This window comes from Lissotriton helveticus, chromosome 4_1 (assembly GCF_964261635.1).
Source record: "Lissotriton helveticus chromosome 4_1, aLisHel1.1, whole genome shotgun sequence".
In the NCBI taxonomy this organism is placed as follows: domain Eukaryota; kingdom Metazoa; phylum Chordata; class Amphibia; order Caudata; family Salamandridae; genus Lissotriton; species Lissotriton helveticus.
The window spans coordinates 906,247,495-906,267,996 of NC_136063.1; positions in this window are offsets into that span (position 1 = coordinate 906,247,495).

Here is a 20,502-nt window from a genome sequence, read left to right on the forward strand (position 1 = left end):
TGAGTCCATCCACACCCCTAGATTTTTTTACCACCGACTTGTCGGTGGGTGAACTCCCAGGGGTAGTAGGCTACCATCGTTCACCTCATAGCTCAGTGTCTCTCCACACCAGCAACACCTCGGACGTATCAGTGTTACGCTGGAGGCAGTTGGCGGTCATCCATTCCGCGACTGCCGCCAGGCCACTCCTAAATTTGAGAGCATCCTGCGTGGAGTCATCTGAGAGAGCCACCACCAACTGAGTGTCATAAGCATAAGAGACAATGGCGAGACCTCTGTCCCTGGCCACCACAGCCAGCGGTTTTACATACAGATTGAATAGTACAGGACTCAGGGCAGAGCTCTGTGGCACACCCTGTCTGATAGACTGGACACAGGAGAGATGAGGAGGGGCTGTCACTTGGTATGTTCTCTCGGAGAGGAAAGATCTAAACCATTCCAGAGCTGAGCAGACGATACTAGCCTCCTCCAGCCGATGTAGTAGAATCTGGTGGGAGACCACATCAAACGCAGCACTTAGATCTAACAGTGTCAGTGTTGCAGTGTGCCCTGCATCTAGAACTTTCCGTAGATGTTCAGTCACTGCTAAGAGTGCTATCTTCGTGCTGTGACCCAGACGAAAGCCATACTGCAAGGGATCCAGGGTGTCGATGTTGTTCAAAAATTCCTTTAGGACGGTGTTAATATGAGCCTTGGCAATCTTGGCTGCACACGGTAGGAGGGATATAGGGCAGAGGTTTTCCAATTTAGAGGGTCCAATGTGGGTTTGTTAAGTAAGAGGACCACACTTGCCTGCTTCCACAATGTCACAAGAAAAAGGTGACTAATGGCAGAGACAAAGAAAGAGAGAAAGGAGCCTGAATAAAGCGATAGAGATCTCATGGCTCGAGGTGGAATTTGCAATGTCAGTAGGGCTAGAAAGAGATTTAGGTATTCATTTCATAATAATTGGTTGTATTGTCAATGCAGGAACATCTCCATTCTGAAACCAATTAAACACACACTCGGCCATCTACTCATAGATAAAGAGCCCTGGATGATCATGTGAACTAATAAACACCCTTGAAGATATCACAACATTAGTAGATTTGGTGTGAGTTTCAACACACCGTCCTGGCCAAAAAAGTTGCTTGTCATATCATGAGAATTCAGGGAGTTGAGCGAATGCTCAATCAATGCTGAAATAAGAAGTAAAGAAAGTTACCAATTCTGAAATGTCTGTCACTCACGAGATACCATGATCAATGAAGAACTATTTGGACTCATTTAAAGGTGCTGAATACACATCCCCAGCTGGCCCTCACAAGGAATCTTCTGGTTTATTGTCAGCAAACTGCAAGACTGAGGCACTGTCTTGGAGTATCACTTATGGTCTTCAAGCATCTGCAAATGCTCAGCCAAAGTATCAGCTGTGGAGGCCACTACTTTCAACCGTGATAGTGATAGAGGCTAGATGCACTTTAGAGCTCACTGGCACCTCTCCCTTCGCAATTAGCGCCGTTAGTGAGACGATAAGGTCTGCATTCGCTGGCAGTCAGTCATCTGTCTAAGGACCATGATATGACTCTAAGCTTAACCTTTGGTTTGTTCATTGAATATATACATCAGCATTCCGATTCTTATAAGGTATTATATTAAATGCCATATTTACAAAGTTTTCATGCAATGCAGAGCAGCAAACAAATTTGCTGGGCTTCTTTGTGCAAGCAGGAAAAGATAATCCGTATCCGTATCTACTATGGCGGGGCAGCTACTGTGTCATCCCCTCTACTGGTCAACAAGTAGGCTGCCTTGCGGGACACATAACTTTGGACAGTAGCTCTGAAGTGAGTGTACAGTGTCTCGCCTACAACTTGTACTGGAAGCATACACTTCCAATATAAAGTCCTATGCCTGGACAAACTGAGAAGATTCAAATGCACTGGAATATACTAGGCAGTGTAGCACACATGCAAGGTGTCGTTGTTTTTGAGAGAAAAAACACCTTTACCCTTGTTATCACCTGCTTCAAGCAGGAGCAAATGCCAGCCTGCCTTTGCTAGTTGATTGGGCCTCACTTCAAAGCCTATGGGTATTTGCACTGATCCGCCCAGAAATGCCCCAATAATGCCTCCTTAATGCAAATCACTACAAATGAGTTATTGCCATATGGAAAGGGTGCTTTTCATTCAAGAAAGTTTTCTGTCTAGCCATTGAAGGTTGCCATTTCATGAACACAAGAACCTCCTTGAAACACCCATTCTTGGTAAATCATAACCATTCCTTTGGGTGATTTTCATGATTTCTTTAATACTATGTTTTTGCCAAGTACAACACATATTTAGAACTTTCCCTGAACAACATATAAGCATTGAGTTGCTGCTTTCATCTGACAAGCTACTGAAGTGCCTGGTGGTATTTTCCATGCCAGGCACAAGGAATCAACATAAGGCTTCATTACGATGCTGATCGGAAGAGCGCACAACCAGCATTCTGTTGAAAACGGGACAAACCGACAAGGAGTCGGCGGTCCCGCTACTCAAATTACAATGCAACCACCTTCTCCACGGTCAAAAAGTATGTTTTTTCTGTTGTGGCTTGTGCTGCGGGGTTGCCACACGATGCATTGATGTTTAGGGAAGGCACCACAGATGCCCCCAGGGCCGATAGCTGAGGGCCACGGGGGACAGGAGCCCTGCTAGGCGTCCCAAAACACAGTTTCTGACAGACTTTTCATGGCGTGGGAACCGACATGAAAAGGCTGTCTGAAATATGCATCGTTATCCAAACGGTGGTGCCTGAGCAGGCACCGCCTCCATTTTTTTGGTATTGCGTTCTGCCGTCCACCCGATGGACTCCTTGAGCCTGTCAGAGACGGAGCAGATTCCTCCCACAGGCATCGGCCCTGGCCACCTGTATTATAATGCAGTAGTTGGGCATATGCCTCAGATGTCGGGTGGACCACCAACGGCGAACTTCGGATGGCCGTCTGCCCAACATCGTAATAAAGCCCATAATGTCTGTCCTTCAGAACGCGATCTGCAGTCACCTCCACATGTTCGAAGGCCATACCCTAGGAGCCCCAATACACTCAATCGTTTATTTATGAAATTGCCAGAACCTACATGAAAGAATAAACCATTACAGGTGTACCATCATACAATAGATAGACAATTGCACTCCCATTTCATTTAGAGAATACCAAGGATAAAGATCCAGCCTGTCATGATACTGAATGAAATTGAGTTTTTCGAACACACAACATTGTGGAATTATATTGCTGACTTTTAAAAGCCAATCCTGTGCCCATACGGGGACAGAATGTTCTTGGGGCTGAGCACAAAAGAAGCTTGACATGCTTTCCGGAAGAAGATTTTCAGTCTGCCTTCTACAGGGAACGTTGCCCCCACACTTCTTTTAAACTTCTATTTCCAGCACTTGTTTCCAGAACTGGGGCACTTTAGCAAAGCACACCTGATTGCAGAATGGTATCTCCAGTCCTGGTGCACAGCTGACATTACACAAAGATGTGTCAACCGTTGGTGTTTTCCAACAAGTTTACCACCGAATATTAGAATCCATGATTTGAAATCTAATTATTCGTCTTTACTTGTTTTTTTGTACATGTAGATCTATGCAAGTGAATTGCTTAAAACATTGCCCTAGTGCCCCAATTTCATTTCTGGGTGTGTTCTTCCTCAGAGAACTTAGATGATCGCATGATGTTAACGCCCAGGCCGCTTGGGCAGGACGTGTCGGTGTCCAGGAAAGCTTTACTTCTACCAATAAAACAAAGTAAGATCCTACTTCGAGTACTTTTGGTCTCAGTTAAGCATCATATGTTCAAGTGATTTCTTTACTCTGGCGGAACACCTGGGGATGCAAATATTGAAAAACCAAAATGAACTCCAGTTAAAACATTAATATGGTGGGTCCTTATTTCTTACTCAGAGGTAGCGGGGAAATCATGAAATTTATAGAGAAGTTTCTAAAGCCCAAGATGAACGCACCGGTGCTTTTTTTCCCATTACACTTAATAAAGAAAATTCCACCCATCAGTGGATTCCCCATTGGTTTTAGTTTTTTTCAGAAATCTCAGTATTTTCCAACCCAAACAAACCCTCGACCAGGCCCTCAATGTCTTGACTAAATATGATAGAAAAATACTGATATATCTAAAAAAAAATGCAGGTTTACCAATTTCTGAAATAGACATTAAAATGAGTGTTTTACAGTAAAATACTGTGGTGCCTTTGAAATAATGTTTCCTAACGGATAGACGGTCTGCACCAATCAGTGCTAGTGTAGTGAGAGTTCAGAAAATCGTGTAGGTGCATTCTATGTTTTTTTAGTTCTGCAGCATTCTACTGTCTGGATGTTTTGTAAATTTCACCAAGACAAGCTCTGGGGAGAGATTGGCCTGGTTGCAAATCATATTTCTCGACAAAGATGTTTGCTAAAACCCTCAGGTCTGCTCAGCAGGGGACAATTACAGATGATGTTCATTGTAGAATCCATGTATTCAGATTGGATCAATGAAAGGCTTCGATGAAGCAAAGGTGAATCGTAGAACATGCTTGGCCATGGATCTATTTTGTGTTTCGCCTTTACACAGTTCGTCAGTTGTGGACTTCCTAGACTGAAGAGTTTTTCAGACGGAGAAGGTCTCAGGCACAGTATGAAGATAGATCTACAGGGGGGGCGTGGCTTGGCGCCCGGCGGGGACGGCGGCTCTGATGTGAGCGCTCCACGTCCGCAGGGGTTTTCGCCTTATTATTCCCATCATTTTTACCTGCTGAGGGGCTCTCTGTGAACCGGAGCATTCAGACACCAGCGGGCTCCTGAAGGCGGCGTTAATTCGATGCGGAATGCTCCTTTTCGCTCCTCTTTAGCGGACGCGGCTGAACGAGAGTCGCGCCCGCCATTTTGAATTCAGCCTGCGCGCTTTGCGGCGCTTCTGCTCGTAACTATGAGACCATACCACGGAGCTCCTCCAGACAGCGGGTGCGCATGGTGAGCCGACTTTTTGCATTTTGCCACTAATGTCGTTGAACTATAACTGATGGCACCTTTTCTTCACTCAAGTTCTCAGCAAATTCTCCTCACATTTGCTTCTACTGGGCGGCCATTTTAGATGTCTGATGATTTTACCTCAAGCAACTTGCGTGCATTTGTCAGTGCAGTCTCCTCTTCATTAAAAGCGTTTCACCTCATCACGCTCTTCTTCTCACAGAGGCTTACAACTTTGGCTGTTTTACCCATTGTTTCTGCATGCGTTTTTTTTTCTACATGCTCTTATTCCCTCTGATGTTCCTCTCCTGATGGACTTCTTCCGCACCGCACCGTGTCATTTTCCTTTGCCTACACGCCGAGGTGCTTCTTTGCCTCTACAATCGATGTACTAGCTTTCTCAGCGACCTGGTTGTTGTCCCATTCAGTTGCTTAAAGACTGGGCGTTCCTGCATTGGGCGCAAGTGGCCTTCTCTTCCCTGAGCACCTGTTCGCCATCTTCTTGTCAAAACTCCTGCACACGCTTACAGCTGTCTGTGGGCCCACAGTGATTACTACTGGACTTCCTTTCTTCTTGCCACTATCTCCTTTTCATGGAAAAAAAGGCAATTTCTCGCACTCCTAAAGCTCCACGACGTGTATTTATTAAAAACTCAAAGGTTTTCTCTGCTTTGGCGCACCTCGAAGCTTCTCAGACGCTCACTGATCAGATGTCGCAGTCTAGTACAGAGCAGCCTGTCCAGCCTCCAGAAAAAGCCACGATGAAACGACTTAAAAAAGCTCCGCCATCGCCAACTGGATCAACCTCGACTGTCTCTATGGAGCTCTTATTGGAGGAAATTCGTGCCCTTAAACCTTTCATGGAGGACACTAATTCAAAATTGCAGGTTCTTACCGATAACTGGTCTCAAATGGATGCAAGAGTTTCAACAGTGGAACATTCCTTGACTTCTCTTCAAGAGTCATCCTTCAAAGTCTCACACATGCAGTCTCAGATTTCTTCTCTCCAAAAACAGGTTGAGGAGTTGGAAAATCGAAACAGACGCAACAACCTTCGTCTCTACGGCCTGGCAGAGAATTGCGAAGGGAATGATCCCATTGCCTTCTTCAACTCATTTTTACCCACACTTCTTCATCTGCCTGAGGGCACTTCGCTCAACATCCAGCGAGCACATAGGCTGGGCCGCGTTCCCTCTACTCCCTCTTCCTCTTCACGGCCGAGAGGTATCATCATGTACTTCCTCGAATACACTGACCTTCTTAAAGTCATCTCAGCGGCCCGTGCCTCACCTCGTCTTCAATGGTCAGGATCCAATCTCTTCTTTGCGCAAGATTATGCCAGAGCCACAGCTAGTCGCCGCAAAGCCTTCTTGGATATGCGTCCCGAGTTGCGAGCTATTGGAGCCAGATACGGTCTTTTCCATCCTTGCCTGTTCAGAGTGACTCACAACAACAAGACCACGACCTACGAGGATCCTGTTCGCCTCCGCAGTTTTTTGAATGCTGCACAGTCGTCTGACATGGACTTCTCCAGTGCCTCATCAGCTTTTCCTCCGTGAATCCTGTTTTATATGTTTCCTTATCCTCCCTAAGTTACATGTTTTCTATTTGATGGTTGCTGTTTAACAGTTTGCCTTTCCTAAACACTCCGCTATTTTCAATGTCTCTGTTTTCCCCTGCCTCTTGCCTACCTCTTTTCCATCCCTGTTGGATGGACAGGTCATTTTCTTTAGTGCCTCTATGTATTATTTCATCCGCATCGCTGTTTTGTTTCTTTTCTCTCTTCTTCACCCTGTTCCTATACATCTTCTTATCTATTGCCGTTGTGCCGTTTTCTTCTTCCTTCTTTTGTCTCACTCATTTATGTTTTCCCTCCCTCTCTCTCGCAGGTTGATTATATGTATGGCGTTTTCCCCTCGACTTGTTGGTTCGTTTGCATTGGACGCTTGCTTCCTCTGCCTGGCGCTCCCCCCTCACTTATTTCTCTCTCGCCTCCTCTCCCTGGTGATCATCCCTCCCCACCTCCGCCCTCCGTAAGTATGTTTTCCCCTTTCTCCCGAATGTTCACTTTCCTTATTCTGCTTTCTTCTCTTTCACGTTCACTAGTTTCCTTTATACCACAGGTGTCTCCCTTTCTTCTTTCTCGACAACTTTTTTCTTGTCAACTCCTTTCCATCATTCTTGTTGCTTCATGGTCTACCCTCTCATCTCTCTTATCTCAACTGATTCTATCTCTCTCTCCTTCGCTCTTTTTTCTTTTTCACCACTCTTCTATTTCTCATTCTACTGCAGTGCCTTTTATGGACTCTCTCGCTCTCTCTGGTTTTCTTCTTCTTCTGGGTTCCTACTGCATCTTCTTTCCCTCTCATACCATTTTTCTCCTTTCTTATTTGATATGTCTTTGAAAGTAATTACATGGAATGTTAAGGGCGTCAATTCCCCCATCAAACGTCAGAGGATTCTGTCTCACCTTGCACGTTTGAATGTGGATATTGCTTTTTTGCAAGAAACTCACCTGTCTGCTGAGGAATCTGTTAAATTGAAGAGAAGTTGGGTGGGCGATGTTTATTACTCTCCTGGGGATGGTAAACGTAATGGTGTTGCTATTTTATGTCACAAGGCTCTTTCTCATTCCCTGCTTGCTCAAGAATCGGATGCTGATGGACGATGGACCTATGCCAAACTATCTATCAAGAATGTTCCAATTTCTCTCCTAAATGTCTATGCCCCTACCACTGGTGATCCCACTTTTTGGCACTCATTCTCCCAGCATATCACCAGATTCATTGATGATAATTTTATATTGGCAGGAGATTGTAATCAGCCCCTAGATCCCTTTCTCGATAGGAACTCTACGGCACAATTCCTCCCCAACAAATCTCATAAGTCCTTCTCTCAAGCTATTTCCCAACACAAACTCACAGATGCTTGGCGTCTATGTAACCCTGACCTTCAGGAATTTACTTACTACTCTCCATGCCACCATTCCCAATCCCGAATTGATTATGTTTTTGTTACCCACAACATTGCCCAAACTCTGACTTATGCGGAAATTGGTCCAATTTTACTTTCTGACCATGCCTCCACATTAGTTCAATTGGACATTTTACCCAAATCAACAGGCCCCAAACGGTGGCGTTTCAACAATTCGCTCCTTCTAGATCCTAAATTCACTACTTCCTTCACCTCCTTTTCTCATGAATTTTTCCTCCTAAATGATTCCTCCCCTGTCCCCAAGCACACCATTTGGGATGCCTTTAAAGCGGCGGCCAGGGATTTTATCATTGGCTTTGTTGCTAAAAAACGCAGAGCTGCTCGCACTTTTACTAAGGCTATCCTTCTGGATATTAAGAAATTGGAGCATTCTTATTTTACTTCCCGCTCGCAGCAAACTTTAACCGCCCTGGTTAATGCTAAGATGAAATTTAACAAAAAATCTACGGACGACGCCTCCCTATACCTATTAAAATCCAGTGCCAAGTTCTATGGAGGCAAAAATAAGGCAGGCAAGATCTTAGCCAACTATCTCAAGGTGAAACACAATAAATTGAATATTGACTCCATCTACGATGCCGACTCAAATCTCAAACACACAGACGCAGACATCCTCACTGAATTTTCTACCTTCTACAAGACCTTGTATTCCTCTGAAACTCAGCCTTCTTCCCACTCTCTAGACACATTTTTCTCCTCCATTCAAAAACCATCCCACTTTCCACTTGACCTTTCTCACTTAGAATTCGACATATCCCAAAAAGAACTACTCAAAGCTCTTCAAACCCTCCAGAAAGACAAGGCCCCTGGGCCGGACGGCTTCACAGTAGAATTTTTTCTCCACTTTTCAAAACTCCTTATCCCTAGACTCCATTCCCTTATTGGCACCTTCCTTTCCCTGGGTTCCTCCTCAGGCTCTTTTTCAGACGCCCATATCTGCCTCATACCCAAGGAGGGGAAAGATCCTCAACACTGCAAGAATTACAGGCCAATCTCTTTGGTCAATATTGACTATAAAATTTTTGCAAAGTCTCTTGCGGCGCGTCTCGACCTTCTTCTTCCAGATCTCTTGGGCGAGGAACAGTCGGGCTTTGTCAAAGGTCGTTACATTACTGACAACACCAGACTCCTCTTCAATATTCTTTCTCAATCTCGCCTTTTACCCCATCCCCTAGCGGCCATTGCCCTGGATGCCGAAAAGGCGTTTGATAGGGTTGAATGGACTTATCTCTTCCATACCCTCCGTTGGTTTGGTTTCGGTCCTATTTTTATATCCTTAATTTCACTACTCTATTCTCGCCCCGTGCAGCGGTCTGTGCCAATGGCCAAATCTCTTCTTTTTTTGATTTACAAAGAGGTGTCCGCCAAGGTTGTCCCCTATCTCCCTTTCTCTTTAACCTGGCCTTAGAACCTTTCCTCTCCAAACTCCGTCAACATCCCTCCATCCATGGTTTTCAATTGTCTGATTCCCATATCAAACTAGCTGCTTATGCAGATGACATTTTGCTATTTATCTCCAATCCCTCCGTTTCCATTCCTGCCTTTCTTAGTGAAGTTCGTGCTTATTCTCAAATATCTGGCTATAAACTCAATAACGATAAATGCGAGATCCTCCCCTTGACTAAATTCACCTTCAAACCCGACTTTGCCGCCTCTAATTTCACGTGGAAACCTTCTAGCATCAAATACCTGGGAATGCATATTACCCCTACCATCCCAGACACTGTTTCTCTGTGCATGTCTGAATGCATTCAAAAATTAACGGATCTCACATCCAAGTGGCATCCCCTTTACCTATCCTGGTGGGGTCGCCTTGACACTATCAAAATGATGTTATCTCCTATTGTTCTCTACACCCTCTCCAATATTCCGGTCCCTGTTCCCTCCAAATTTTTCAAGAAAATCAACTCCATTCTAATGGCCTTTCTTTGGAATAAAAAGAAGCCAAGAATGTCTCTAGTACGTCTGATTCGTACTAAATCAGAAGGCGGGGTTAACTTTCCTGACTTCCCAGCCTACCACAAGGCGTTCCAATTGAGGCAAGCCTCCTTTTGGCTACAGGACCCTGACACCTCCTGCCCTCTATGGGCCAAATTTGAGCGTCTCCTTCTTTCTCCCTTCTCCTTTGCTGAATACCTCTCCTTTTCTCGTAAACCCACTTCTATCTCCACTCCGATTCATAAGTTTACCACTAAATTACTCCTCTCCTCCACCCACTCACCTCCTCTTACCGTTGCTGCTTTCCTCTCTTCCCCCATATGGCATAACACGTCCTTACTCATACGTGCCAGACCCTTTTTTTGGAAAACTTGGCATACTCGAGGTCTTCAGTGGATTTCCCAACTTTTTTCTCACTCCTCTTTCTTATCTTTTGACACCCTTCGCTCCCTCTATGACCTACCCACTTCCTTTGCACGCAAATACCAATTGCTTAAAGACACAGTCCTAACGAAATACACTGACCTCTCTCTGCCTTGCCCTCCTCCTCCTTTATCTACCCCCACTTCCACACTTCATTCCTTCTTACGCACTACACCAAAGGCTGCTGCTATTTACAAGTACCTTCACGCTGGTGCGATTCCAAGACCCAAATCTAAAGTGGAAGAGTCCTGGGAGCATGACTTATCTATCTCTTGGTCGGTTTCCTTCTGGGACAAAATCTGGACCAAACTTCGCAAATCCTCCAGAGCAGCAACCCTCACTCAAACTTTTTTTTTTATTTACAATAGACTTCTCTTCACACCCTCTGACCTTCACAAACGCTTTCCTAGCACTCCCCACACATGCTGGTCTTGTTCGTCACCACAAGCTAATTTATTTCATATGTTATTTTTATGCATTCATGTCCGTAATTTTTGGCTACAGGTTTGGGCCCAAATTAATTTAATTTTCCACACTACTATCCCTTTTTCCCACACACATGTTTTTATGGGTAGCCTTTCCCCCTGCTGGGATGACGTTGATCTGAAGCCTCAGATTGTTGATCTATTACTTGCCGCTGCCTTCCAACAAATAACGGTCAACTGGAAAGACTTTTCCAAAATTTCCTTCAAGGCATGGTGGTTTAATGTATGCCATAACCATAGACTTGATACTGCTCATGTTTTCCCGTTATGTATGGCTACTAAACGCATGGACTTATGGACTCCCGTCACACTTTATCTGGATTCATGTAGTAAACGCTTGTTTCATCCTCTGCCTCCACAACAGGAAGTTCCTAAACCTCCTTAGTCCCTCGATACATTCCACTTATCCTTCATTGTATCATTTTGTTTTCATTCTTTCTAATGTTTTTATGCCTTTCATGTTTTCTGATTACCGTGTTTTCTTTTTTACCCAGATTTCTTTTATTATAATGCTTACATTTGTATGATCGTATTATTCTGCTCAGAATCTTTGCCTTGATATCACATTGTACTTTGTTTTGACACCTGGTTTTCTCTCTTGTTATTATCAAATAAAAAAATTTCTTGAACTCAAAAAAGATAGATCTACAGTATTTTACAAGTTTGGAAGCAGTTTTCTGAAAAGAGACTTAGCAGCAAGTATCATGGTCCATGCAGGATCCGGCAATGTCAGAGACACAGAATTGAAAAGATTTGTTCTTGGGGGGGAAAAATCAAGCATTATGCCTTTATCATCCTGCAATGTGAGCTTCCACTGATTTTCCTAGGGCAGCGCTGGTATTACTTGTGAGAGGTTCTTGTTCCATATAATTCCTAAGTGAATATGCCGACAAATGATATAGGACTTCATTTACAGGTTGGCAGAGCATGAGCCCTGCTTCTAATAAGCATGGCTGTTGCCTCACTAAATCTCTGGGGCAACATTTATAAGACTCCTTGCGCATCCGGAACGCCACTTTTTGTGAAGTTCTGTGGCGCAGAAGCCTGCGTGATATTTGTCAGGCAGCACTAAGTCACTTTTTTTGGCTTACTTCTGCCTGTCAGATATCATTCCCTTTAAAGCAGTTTTCTGCATTAACGGGGCGTGCAATGGGTGTTGCTGAGGGGGGTTCCCAGCAACATCCATGGCCTTTTGACAATGCCCCAGATTTACGAGAAATCATAAATCTGAGGCAGTGCCAATACCTTTATTTCTCCTCCTTTTCCCTTTTTCTATGTGTGCTGCATTCTGCAGCACACAAAGAAAGAGGAAAAAGCCTCTTGTGATTATTTTTGTTCAGAAAGGTTTCCATTCATGTACAAAAATATTCATCGCGCAATACAGGCACCCTTGCGCAATGGTGCAAAGGTGCCTGCTTTGGCGCAGGCCAGCCCGTTGTGCGCCGGCGCAGGGTAGAAGGACAGGAATGGGCCATCTCTAATAGATATGGCACATTCTTGCCCTTTTCTTTTGCCGTAGGGAAGCGCAGCATGAAGGTCTGCTGCACTGGTCTACAGCAAAACCTCATAAATGAGGCCCCTGGTTTCTATGCTTCATTTAGATGCACAGGAGCTGGTTAATGACTACCGATGCAGCCTCAGTTCGTTCTACTGAGAGTCAATCGATGGCTGTGGCCTGTCCGTTACAGTGCTGCACCTTCAATACATTTGGAAGTCTGTTGTATTTAGGGAAGCCGTGTCAAGGATTTTCTTCTGCCAAGGTGTGCAATGCGAGGAAACCTGGACCCCGGTAGAGAAGATCCGCAATGGATCCCACGCAGGAGAAGTACATTTCCTGTGTATCGGGCCATTGTTTTTTCTTTCCGAGAAAAAGAGTCCCCATTTGTGGGATTATATCTCAGAAAGATAAAGAAATTGCCAAGTGGGCCACCATGACAAGGAGACACAGATGATTAATTCCTGATTAACCCCTTGGACGCGGCCGCGATTCTGCACCTGTACGGCCGTTATGAAGAGTGGGCAGGTTCATGACGGCCCTCAGCCGTCATCAGCACACGAGCACTGTGATGCATGACGGACGGGGACCGTCATCAGCATGCAAGGGGTTAAAGTGCTTCTGATTTGTCTACCGAAGGACATTCATCAAAAAATAAATTGCTGCTGCACCATTTAATTTGAGTTACTGTGGATGATATAGGAAAATAAGTGTGAGCCAACAGCAATAGGTTGAAGGAACTTTTCATCTGATTTTTATAGGAGAGGCTTTCATCTCAGTCGATGACTGCTTGGTCATCTAGCAACAGTGGTACACTAGACTCTTCAGCTATCAGTCTCGGCTTATTTTGACTTCCCAGCACTTGAGCTCACTCCAAGGCAGTAGTAGATGACATAAGTCACCACTATGATTGACAATTGACCGAGAGGATTGATAGACTGCGTGAAGGAATATTTAGTCCTTTTCTGACTCAACAACTACATAAAGGTAAACAGAAATGCAAATAGGTTGTTCAGTGTGTTGATTTATGATTTGCAATTAAGTTACTTGTCAGTCACTTCAAACGTGTTTAATTAGATTGCTTAGCTTACAGAAAACGACAATGCTTATAAAATAAAGGTAACATATTAATAAGTTAATGCCAAAGTAAAATGACAGTCGTTATTGAATGCTGTACCTATCGTTTCATATTAAAATCTTCCAAAACATCCAAGTACATTTTTTTCACGGATTCTGTCAGGCATTTATCTGCAGGATTTCCTACTTCACTGCATTCAGCCTTCAGTATATATACTAATAAACACATTAGTCTTTTCATTCATAATTACAGAATGAGTCTTAAGATCATTTCTGAAATAGGAAGCTAAACATGCAAGTGAGTAAGCCAAGGTTTGTTTTTATTTTTAGTAGCAGGTAGACAGAGGTGACTCCTTAAATGGATGCTACTTGTGAATATTCATGTGTTACTTTTGCCCTCAAATGTTCAGAAGGTCCAATTCATATGTATTTGCCAGTGTCACACTGACATTTTTACCCTATTGCAGGCCCTCACAGGACAGCATATTACCTGTTACCTCTCTTAATCTCCTCATCCTCACTTATAACTCAACTAGTTAACATGACCCAGCCATCCACGTTGCACTTTACACTATAGAAGGACAACTTTCTGTTTTTTGTGGAGATAAACCTTCCAGTATATTATTAGTGCTAAAGGTATTATAGAAATGTTGTGCCTTGAGCTATAATCAGATTATTTGCAATGTAAATTGAGCTAAATCCAATAGAAATTCTAGAAATTATGTTTTCTATATTGCTGCAAATCTTATTACTTACACTACTGTGACATAGTAGAAGGAATATCTTTTCTGTTGCAAGGGGTAGTTGACCTGCAGAGAGGGAACAGGATTAGCCATACGAGAGCTGTTATCCCCAAAAATATTTAGCAAACATACAAACCATACAAAACGTGGTAAGCACAATCTCCCAAGTGTCTGATGAGCCTCCAAAGCACCATATAAGTATAAAAATCGAGGGCCATAATTCTCATTATTTCATGCAACGCAGCAAGATACCTTGCTGCACTGTGCTGCGTTAAATGGGGAGGTCAGGAATGTGTCATAATTGTCTACATATGGCAGATTCCTGCTCTCTGTCTGCACTGGTGCACACTGTGTGCCTAGTGCCAATGCAGGCAAACTTGCACCATCGTGCACAGGTGCCTGCGTATCAGACAGGATGCTTTTTATCTTCCTATGTGTGCTGCAGCACATGTAGAAAGAGGAGAAAACAAGGAAAAGTAATGAAATTTCTCCTCGCTATGCCTCCCCTGGGAAGGCTTGGTATTTAGATGCATTCCCAGGTTTGCCAGTCTTGGCAAATCTGGGAATGCAGCAAAATCCATGAGTGGATGCATGGGAACACCCACACTCCACCCATGGCATGCCTCTCTGGGGCAGTGTAACGTAACACAAAGTAGGAATTTGCCCTGTCTTGCGTTACTCCAGATTTTCCAAGCCATGCAGGGCCACACAAGGTTGCCTTGTGTGGCTTGGACAATATCATTCTGGGTTTTACATAGCTCTTGTGTTACCTAGGGTGATGCAAAACTTGAAAAATATGCCCCCTAGTATTCATGGGTCGAGGCAGAAAGTTTACCCGAGTCTACTGGTGATCATCGTGTGTTTGCCTGTTGGTAGCCACTGGTCACATGGACATTTCCCACTCCAGAACCCTATTATAAATGTAAAATGCTGTTGGCAGAGGGAAGATCAGTTGGAGAAAATTGCAGATATATCGGGCTGGAAGCAGGAATTGTGGCTCCTCCTAAGAAGACAGCGTATCTAGAGGACAGGAGCTGCAAAGACAACATCAGGATCTGGGGAATGCTAAAACACCTAGAGAAAGGTGACATACTCACCTTCTTTTGTCCTTTTCCTTTCAGATCTTCTTTGCATCACCTTCTCCTCTCCCCTGGCACTTCAGAGGGTACACAGGGTCGGCTCTAGTCACATCCAGGGATAAATACCTCAGTGGCACACTCTAGGATGCCTACTTCGACATCGGCAGACCAGTCAAATTCTGAATGCCTCTAGATGGAAGAGAGGTCACTCCATCTAAAAAAAACAGGAATTTTAAATCAGCTGAATCTATCCATGATACAAATATTAATAGAAAGATATTCCTGGCCCTATACCCTTTACTAGGAAAATAGGGCATCAATTGCCTGATTCACAAAGGTAAACTTACACTTTTATGTAAATTTACTCTTCTTTACTATTCACAATCAAATGATTCAATAGTAAATTTATAACTGCAGAGGCTCTGCAGGTGGGGTGAAGAACTCTGCACTTAAACAGAAAGGACAGGTCGCTTATTTTATTTGCGGAATTCTATTTCCTGAATGTGAAGTGTCCGCACGCAGTTGTAAACTTACTGTTGAAGAATGTATTTGTGAATACGGAGAAAGTGTAAAGACACAAAAGTGTAAGTTTATCTTTGTGAATCAGGTACCATGCTTGTTCTGTAGAGACATACCACCTCGCTGATATCAGGTGAGGGACAGAGCAGAGAATATCAAGAACCAGAGGAATATATAGGTGCTGGGCATCACAAACACATTATACCTAATAGTAGGACTGACCCTTGCAAGCCACTTTGGTTGGGTAAACATAATAATATTTAAACAAATGCCCTGTGGGACTCTGCTTCTAGTTACCAAACAGCACCTTTGGAATTCAAATCTAGGGAACCAAGAGACAGAAATAGTAATTTTGTGTGATGTGCACCCATGAACTGACTGTCAAATACATGACCAAATGTGATGATGTGTTGGTTGCATTACCTTAGAGTAACTGTATTGGTTAAATGGAAACAAAGTCTGTTCAGATATTATCAAGGCCATGAACATGACACAACCCTTAGAGACTTGGGAACATTTAACATCCCTCCCACAGGCCAGCATGCTGTCTATGGGCTCCCCTTTTGCTACTGAAGAGCGAGAAGGACTGGAGACACAAGACAGTGGACAATCAAAAAATGCCCCACAGGACACGTGCAGCCTAAAGACAATAGTAGGGAAATGTCCATAATGCTCCATACACTCAACATTTTTTTTTATATATTTCTTTTTATTAAAACAAGGCATCGAGAAGAAATACAGAACATTGAGAGGGCACTCCCCTCTATCACACACCATCACCGGTAAGGAGGAGGGGGGGATAGGAGGGAACAAGATACATAATTCTAAATTAATCACGGAGAGGCCGGGATATCCACAGAAGAATCCACAGGTGGTACACAAATGTCCCCTCTGTAGCTATTCCACAGCCCGCACACAGGTGCCCACTTACGGGGCCAGCCTCTAGCTATATAAACCGTTTTTTCACGGAACATATACCAATCCATGTTCTCTTTCCATTCTTCAATGGTCGGTAGCCTCTCGGACCCCCACCGCTGTGCTATATTCCGCTTTGCTATCGCATCACCTAGAGTCACCCATTTGATCTGGGCTGTGTTGAGATCAGTGGGCTCCCATATATTTAAGAGGCATCTCCTCGCCTCCGGTAACACAGCCATTCCCAAAACCTCCTGCATGACAACATGGATCCCACTACAATACTGCACAAATCTGTATCTGACAACCCCATCCGGACCAGGCGGGGTCCAGTGACATAAATTCTGTGCAGCACCTTCAACTTAACAAGCCTCAAATGCGCCGGGATCACTACCACCTTCGGCGAAGATACAGCAGACTGCCAGTCCTCATCATCTAATTCAACCCCATCATGCGACCATTTTTCCCTCAATTCTACCAGGAGATCAGCCCTATGGTTAATCAATTTTTTGTAAATCAGGGAAATGTTTTTTTCGGGCAGATGGCCATCCAAGATTCTGTCTTCAAGAGGTGACTCCTCGGGTAGGTCCGCAACCGCCGGCAACGCTGCCAATAGTGCATGTCTAAACTGTGCATATCGAAAGAACTCATTCCTTTATAGTGCGAATTTGGCTTGCAATTCTTCAAAAGTTTTAATCCTCCCCTTAACCCAGACGTCGCCAATAGTCGAAATCCCAATCAGGTCTCATTTGTCGAAATCTTTCGTATTCCAAAGCTTGCCCAACTTTTCGGAATCAAATAGTGGGGTAGCCAGGGTCATACAATCCCGCCACCCCAAAGAGCTCGTGGCATCACGCCAGATCCACACCGCGTGCCTCGTTGGCCCTGTCAAATTTTTCCCCGCTGACCTAGCATACAGGGCCCTTTTGTAGTTGCCTCCAGGAAGAAGCCATCTGTCCATCGCATAACCGGGGTCAGAGGGAGGCCCATAAGTACCGAGATTAATAGCAGCCAATTGATAGGCCCAATAGTACCGCCTGATATCGGGAAGTGCAATCCCACCATCATACCATGGGAGCGTCTATTTGGCCAGTGCAATCCGGGGCCTACCATCCCATAATAGACTACGTTGTAACCCTTCAACCTCACGAAAGTAACTGGCTGGCACGACATCTAATGTGTTTTAAAAGGCATAGAGAAATCGAGGCAAAGACATCATTTTGAAAAGGGTTGCACGTCCCAGCAGGGAAAGAGGGAGCTGCCGCCATCCGGCCACATCACTTCTAAGTCTGACCAAGGGGGAAGGAGATTCCTCGCGTAGCGAACTGTGGGGTCCAAGGAAACGAATATCCCTAAATACTTAAACCCGTCCTTGGCTATTTAAATCGGACAATTTCGGGGGAGAGGCGGAGTTTCCCCACTGAGAAGGAATAAAAGCGATTTCCCCCAATTTATAGATAACCCCAAATTCCTACCAAAAGAGGCTAACTCATCACAAACAGCATCCAGGGATTTTCTAGGCGAGGCCAAATAAAGAAAAATATCATCCGCATACAGAGAGATGCTGTCCTCCCAATGTGGCGACCACTTGAGACCTCGAACTGAGGGCTCCCATTGAATCCAGGCAGCTAACGGTTCCATAGCCAGTGAGAAGAAAAGGGGAGAAAGGGGACAACCCTACCAGCTACCCCGTCCGAGACCAAATGGCGACGAGACCCGACCATTCACCACAACCTGGGCAATGGGTTCAGTGTACAACAAGCGAACCCATCTGATAAAATCTGAGCCAAACCCAAATTTAGCCAGGATGGCCCACAAATAAGGCCATACCACTGTATCAAGGCCATCGTTGCATCAAGCGATGCTATGACAGTGGGTTCTAGCAGGGTGTGGGCCCTAGCAATCACACCATGCAACCTACGCAGGTTGAGGGCCGTGTTTCTATGAGGGATAAAACCTGATTGATCAGGGTGAATTAATCCACTGATCACTTTAAGCAATCTAGTGGAAAGGATCTTAGCAAGGATCTTGGGTTCGGCGTTTAATAACGAGATAGGCCTATATGAGGCACAACTCGATTTGGGCTTGCCCTCCTCATGAATAACCACTATAGACACTACTCTGTGCTCAAAGGGCAGTATCCCCCTCTCCCGGGCCTCAACGAACATACGCCTAAGGTAGGGGGCAATCTTATCCGGTCGTAGCTTGTACAGCTCAATGGGGATCCCGTTGGGCCCCAACGCCTTACCCGAGTTCAATGAGCGCACCGCCTGGGCTACCTCATCTACGGTGAGGGCACTATCCATAAACTCATGTTCCTCCTCGGTCAAAAACGGGAGCTGCAAGTCTCGCAGCATCAACCGGGAGTCCTCCTATGGGAGGTCCGAGATCGAAGTGTATACAGTGTGAAAATAAGCCGCGAAACTATCTACAATAGTCTGGGGGTCCGTTAAGTGTAGTCCGCTTTCCGTCACAATCTCTGGGACAACCCGATCTGCACTATCCTTCTTGTCCAACCAAGCAATGAGCTGCCTGCTTTATTCCCCAATGTCATACAGCCGGCCATGCTGCTCTCTACTCCAGGCTTTAGCATTACCTGTGACCAACGATCTATACTCATGATGTGTAAGATTAAGGACATGTAGCTTAGAACGAGTTACCCCCCGCTCCAATTCCGCCTCTAGATCTCCTATCTCAGCTTCCACGTCAACAATTTCTTTATTTCGGTCCCTCTTAGCTCCTGCAATCAACGAGAGAGCCTGACCCCTGAGAACCGTCTTAAAGGCTTCCCAGAGTGTGATCGACAAGGACACCGATCCATAATTTTCTGAGAAATAGTGGTCTAGCGCCTTAATCAGGTCCCCTCTAATTTTGGGGTTACACAGATACCAGGGATTATTGGGGGCCACCCTACCCCCAGACCGCAAGGCAACAACAAAACGGAACCAGAGCGGAGAATGGTCAGAGAAACCTCTAGCGAGATGTGTCGCCTCCACCACAGAAGACGCGTAAGCTGCAGGTACAAGACAGTAATCTAATCGAGACAGACTACCATGTGCCCCCGAATGAAAGGTATACTGTTTTAGATCCGGATGGCGCAATCTCCAGCCGTAAACCAGACCCATGGCTTCAAGGAAGTCAGGTAACCATCTGTGTACTCATCCCATGTACCGTGGAGGGTGCCTATCCATAACCCCAGAGACCACTGTGTTAAAGTGACCTCCAAAAATCAAAAGGCCACGCGGGAGATCTAGCAGAGCTTTACCCAAATCGGCGAAAGTGAGAGCCTGCATGACCGGAGGCACGTAAACCGACAACAATGTGTGAACATGTCCCTCCCAGCGACCCGTCACTATAACATATCTGCCCCTGTCATCCTCGGAGACAGAGTCAACCACAAAAGGAAGTGCTTTGCGCACAAGGATTCCCACCCCTCTGGGTCCTGAAGTAAAGCCTGCATGCGCCACCAGTTTGTATCTATGCATCGCCTTACACGTATTCCCAACCAGATGAGTTTCCTGCAACAACACAACATCAGGAGCATACCGCTTAAGATACTGAAGTACCACATTACGTTTAATTTCGCGCCGGGAAACCCTTTGTGGGTAGCTGCTGCGCGCTACCATTGCAATAATAATAATAATAATAATTTTGTAACCCAGCCCATTGACATTCCAACTCAAGATCTTTAGTTCCCTATCCCCAATCATCAAAGATGCAGAAGAAGCGGCTGCCCTCCAACCAGTGACCACTCCCCAATTTGATGCCTTGACATACAACAACAAACATTATAAAAAAAAAAAAAAATACCCCACCCCCACTCAAACCCCACTCACCACCCCCTC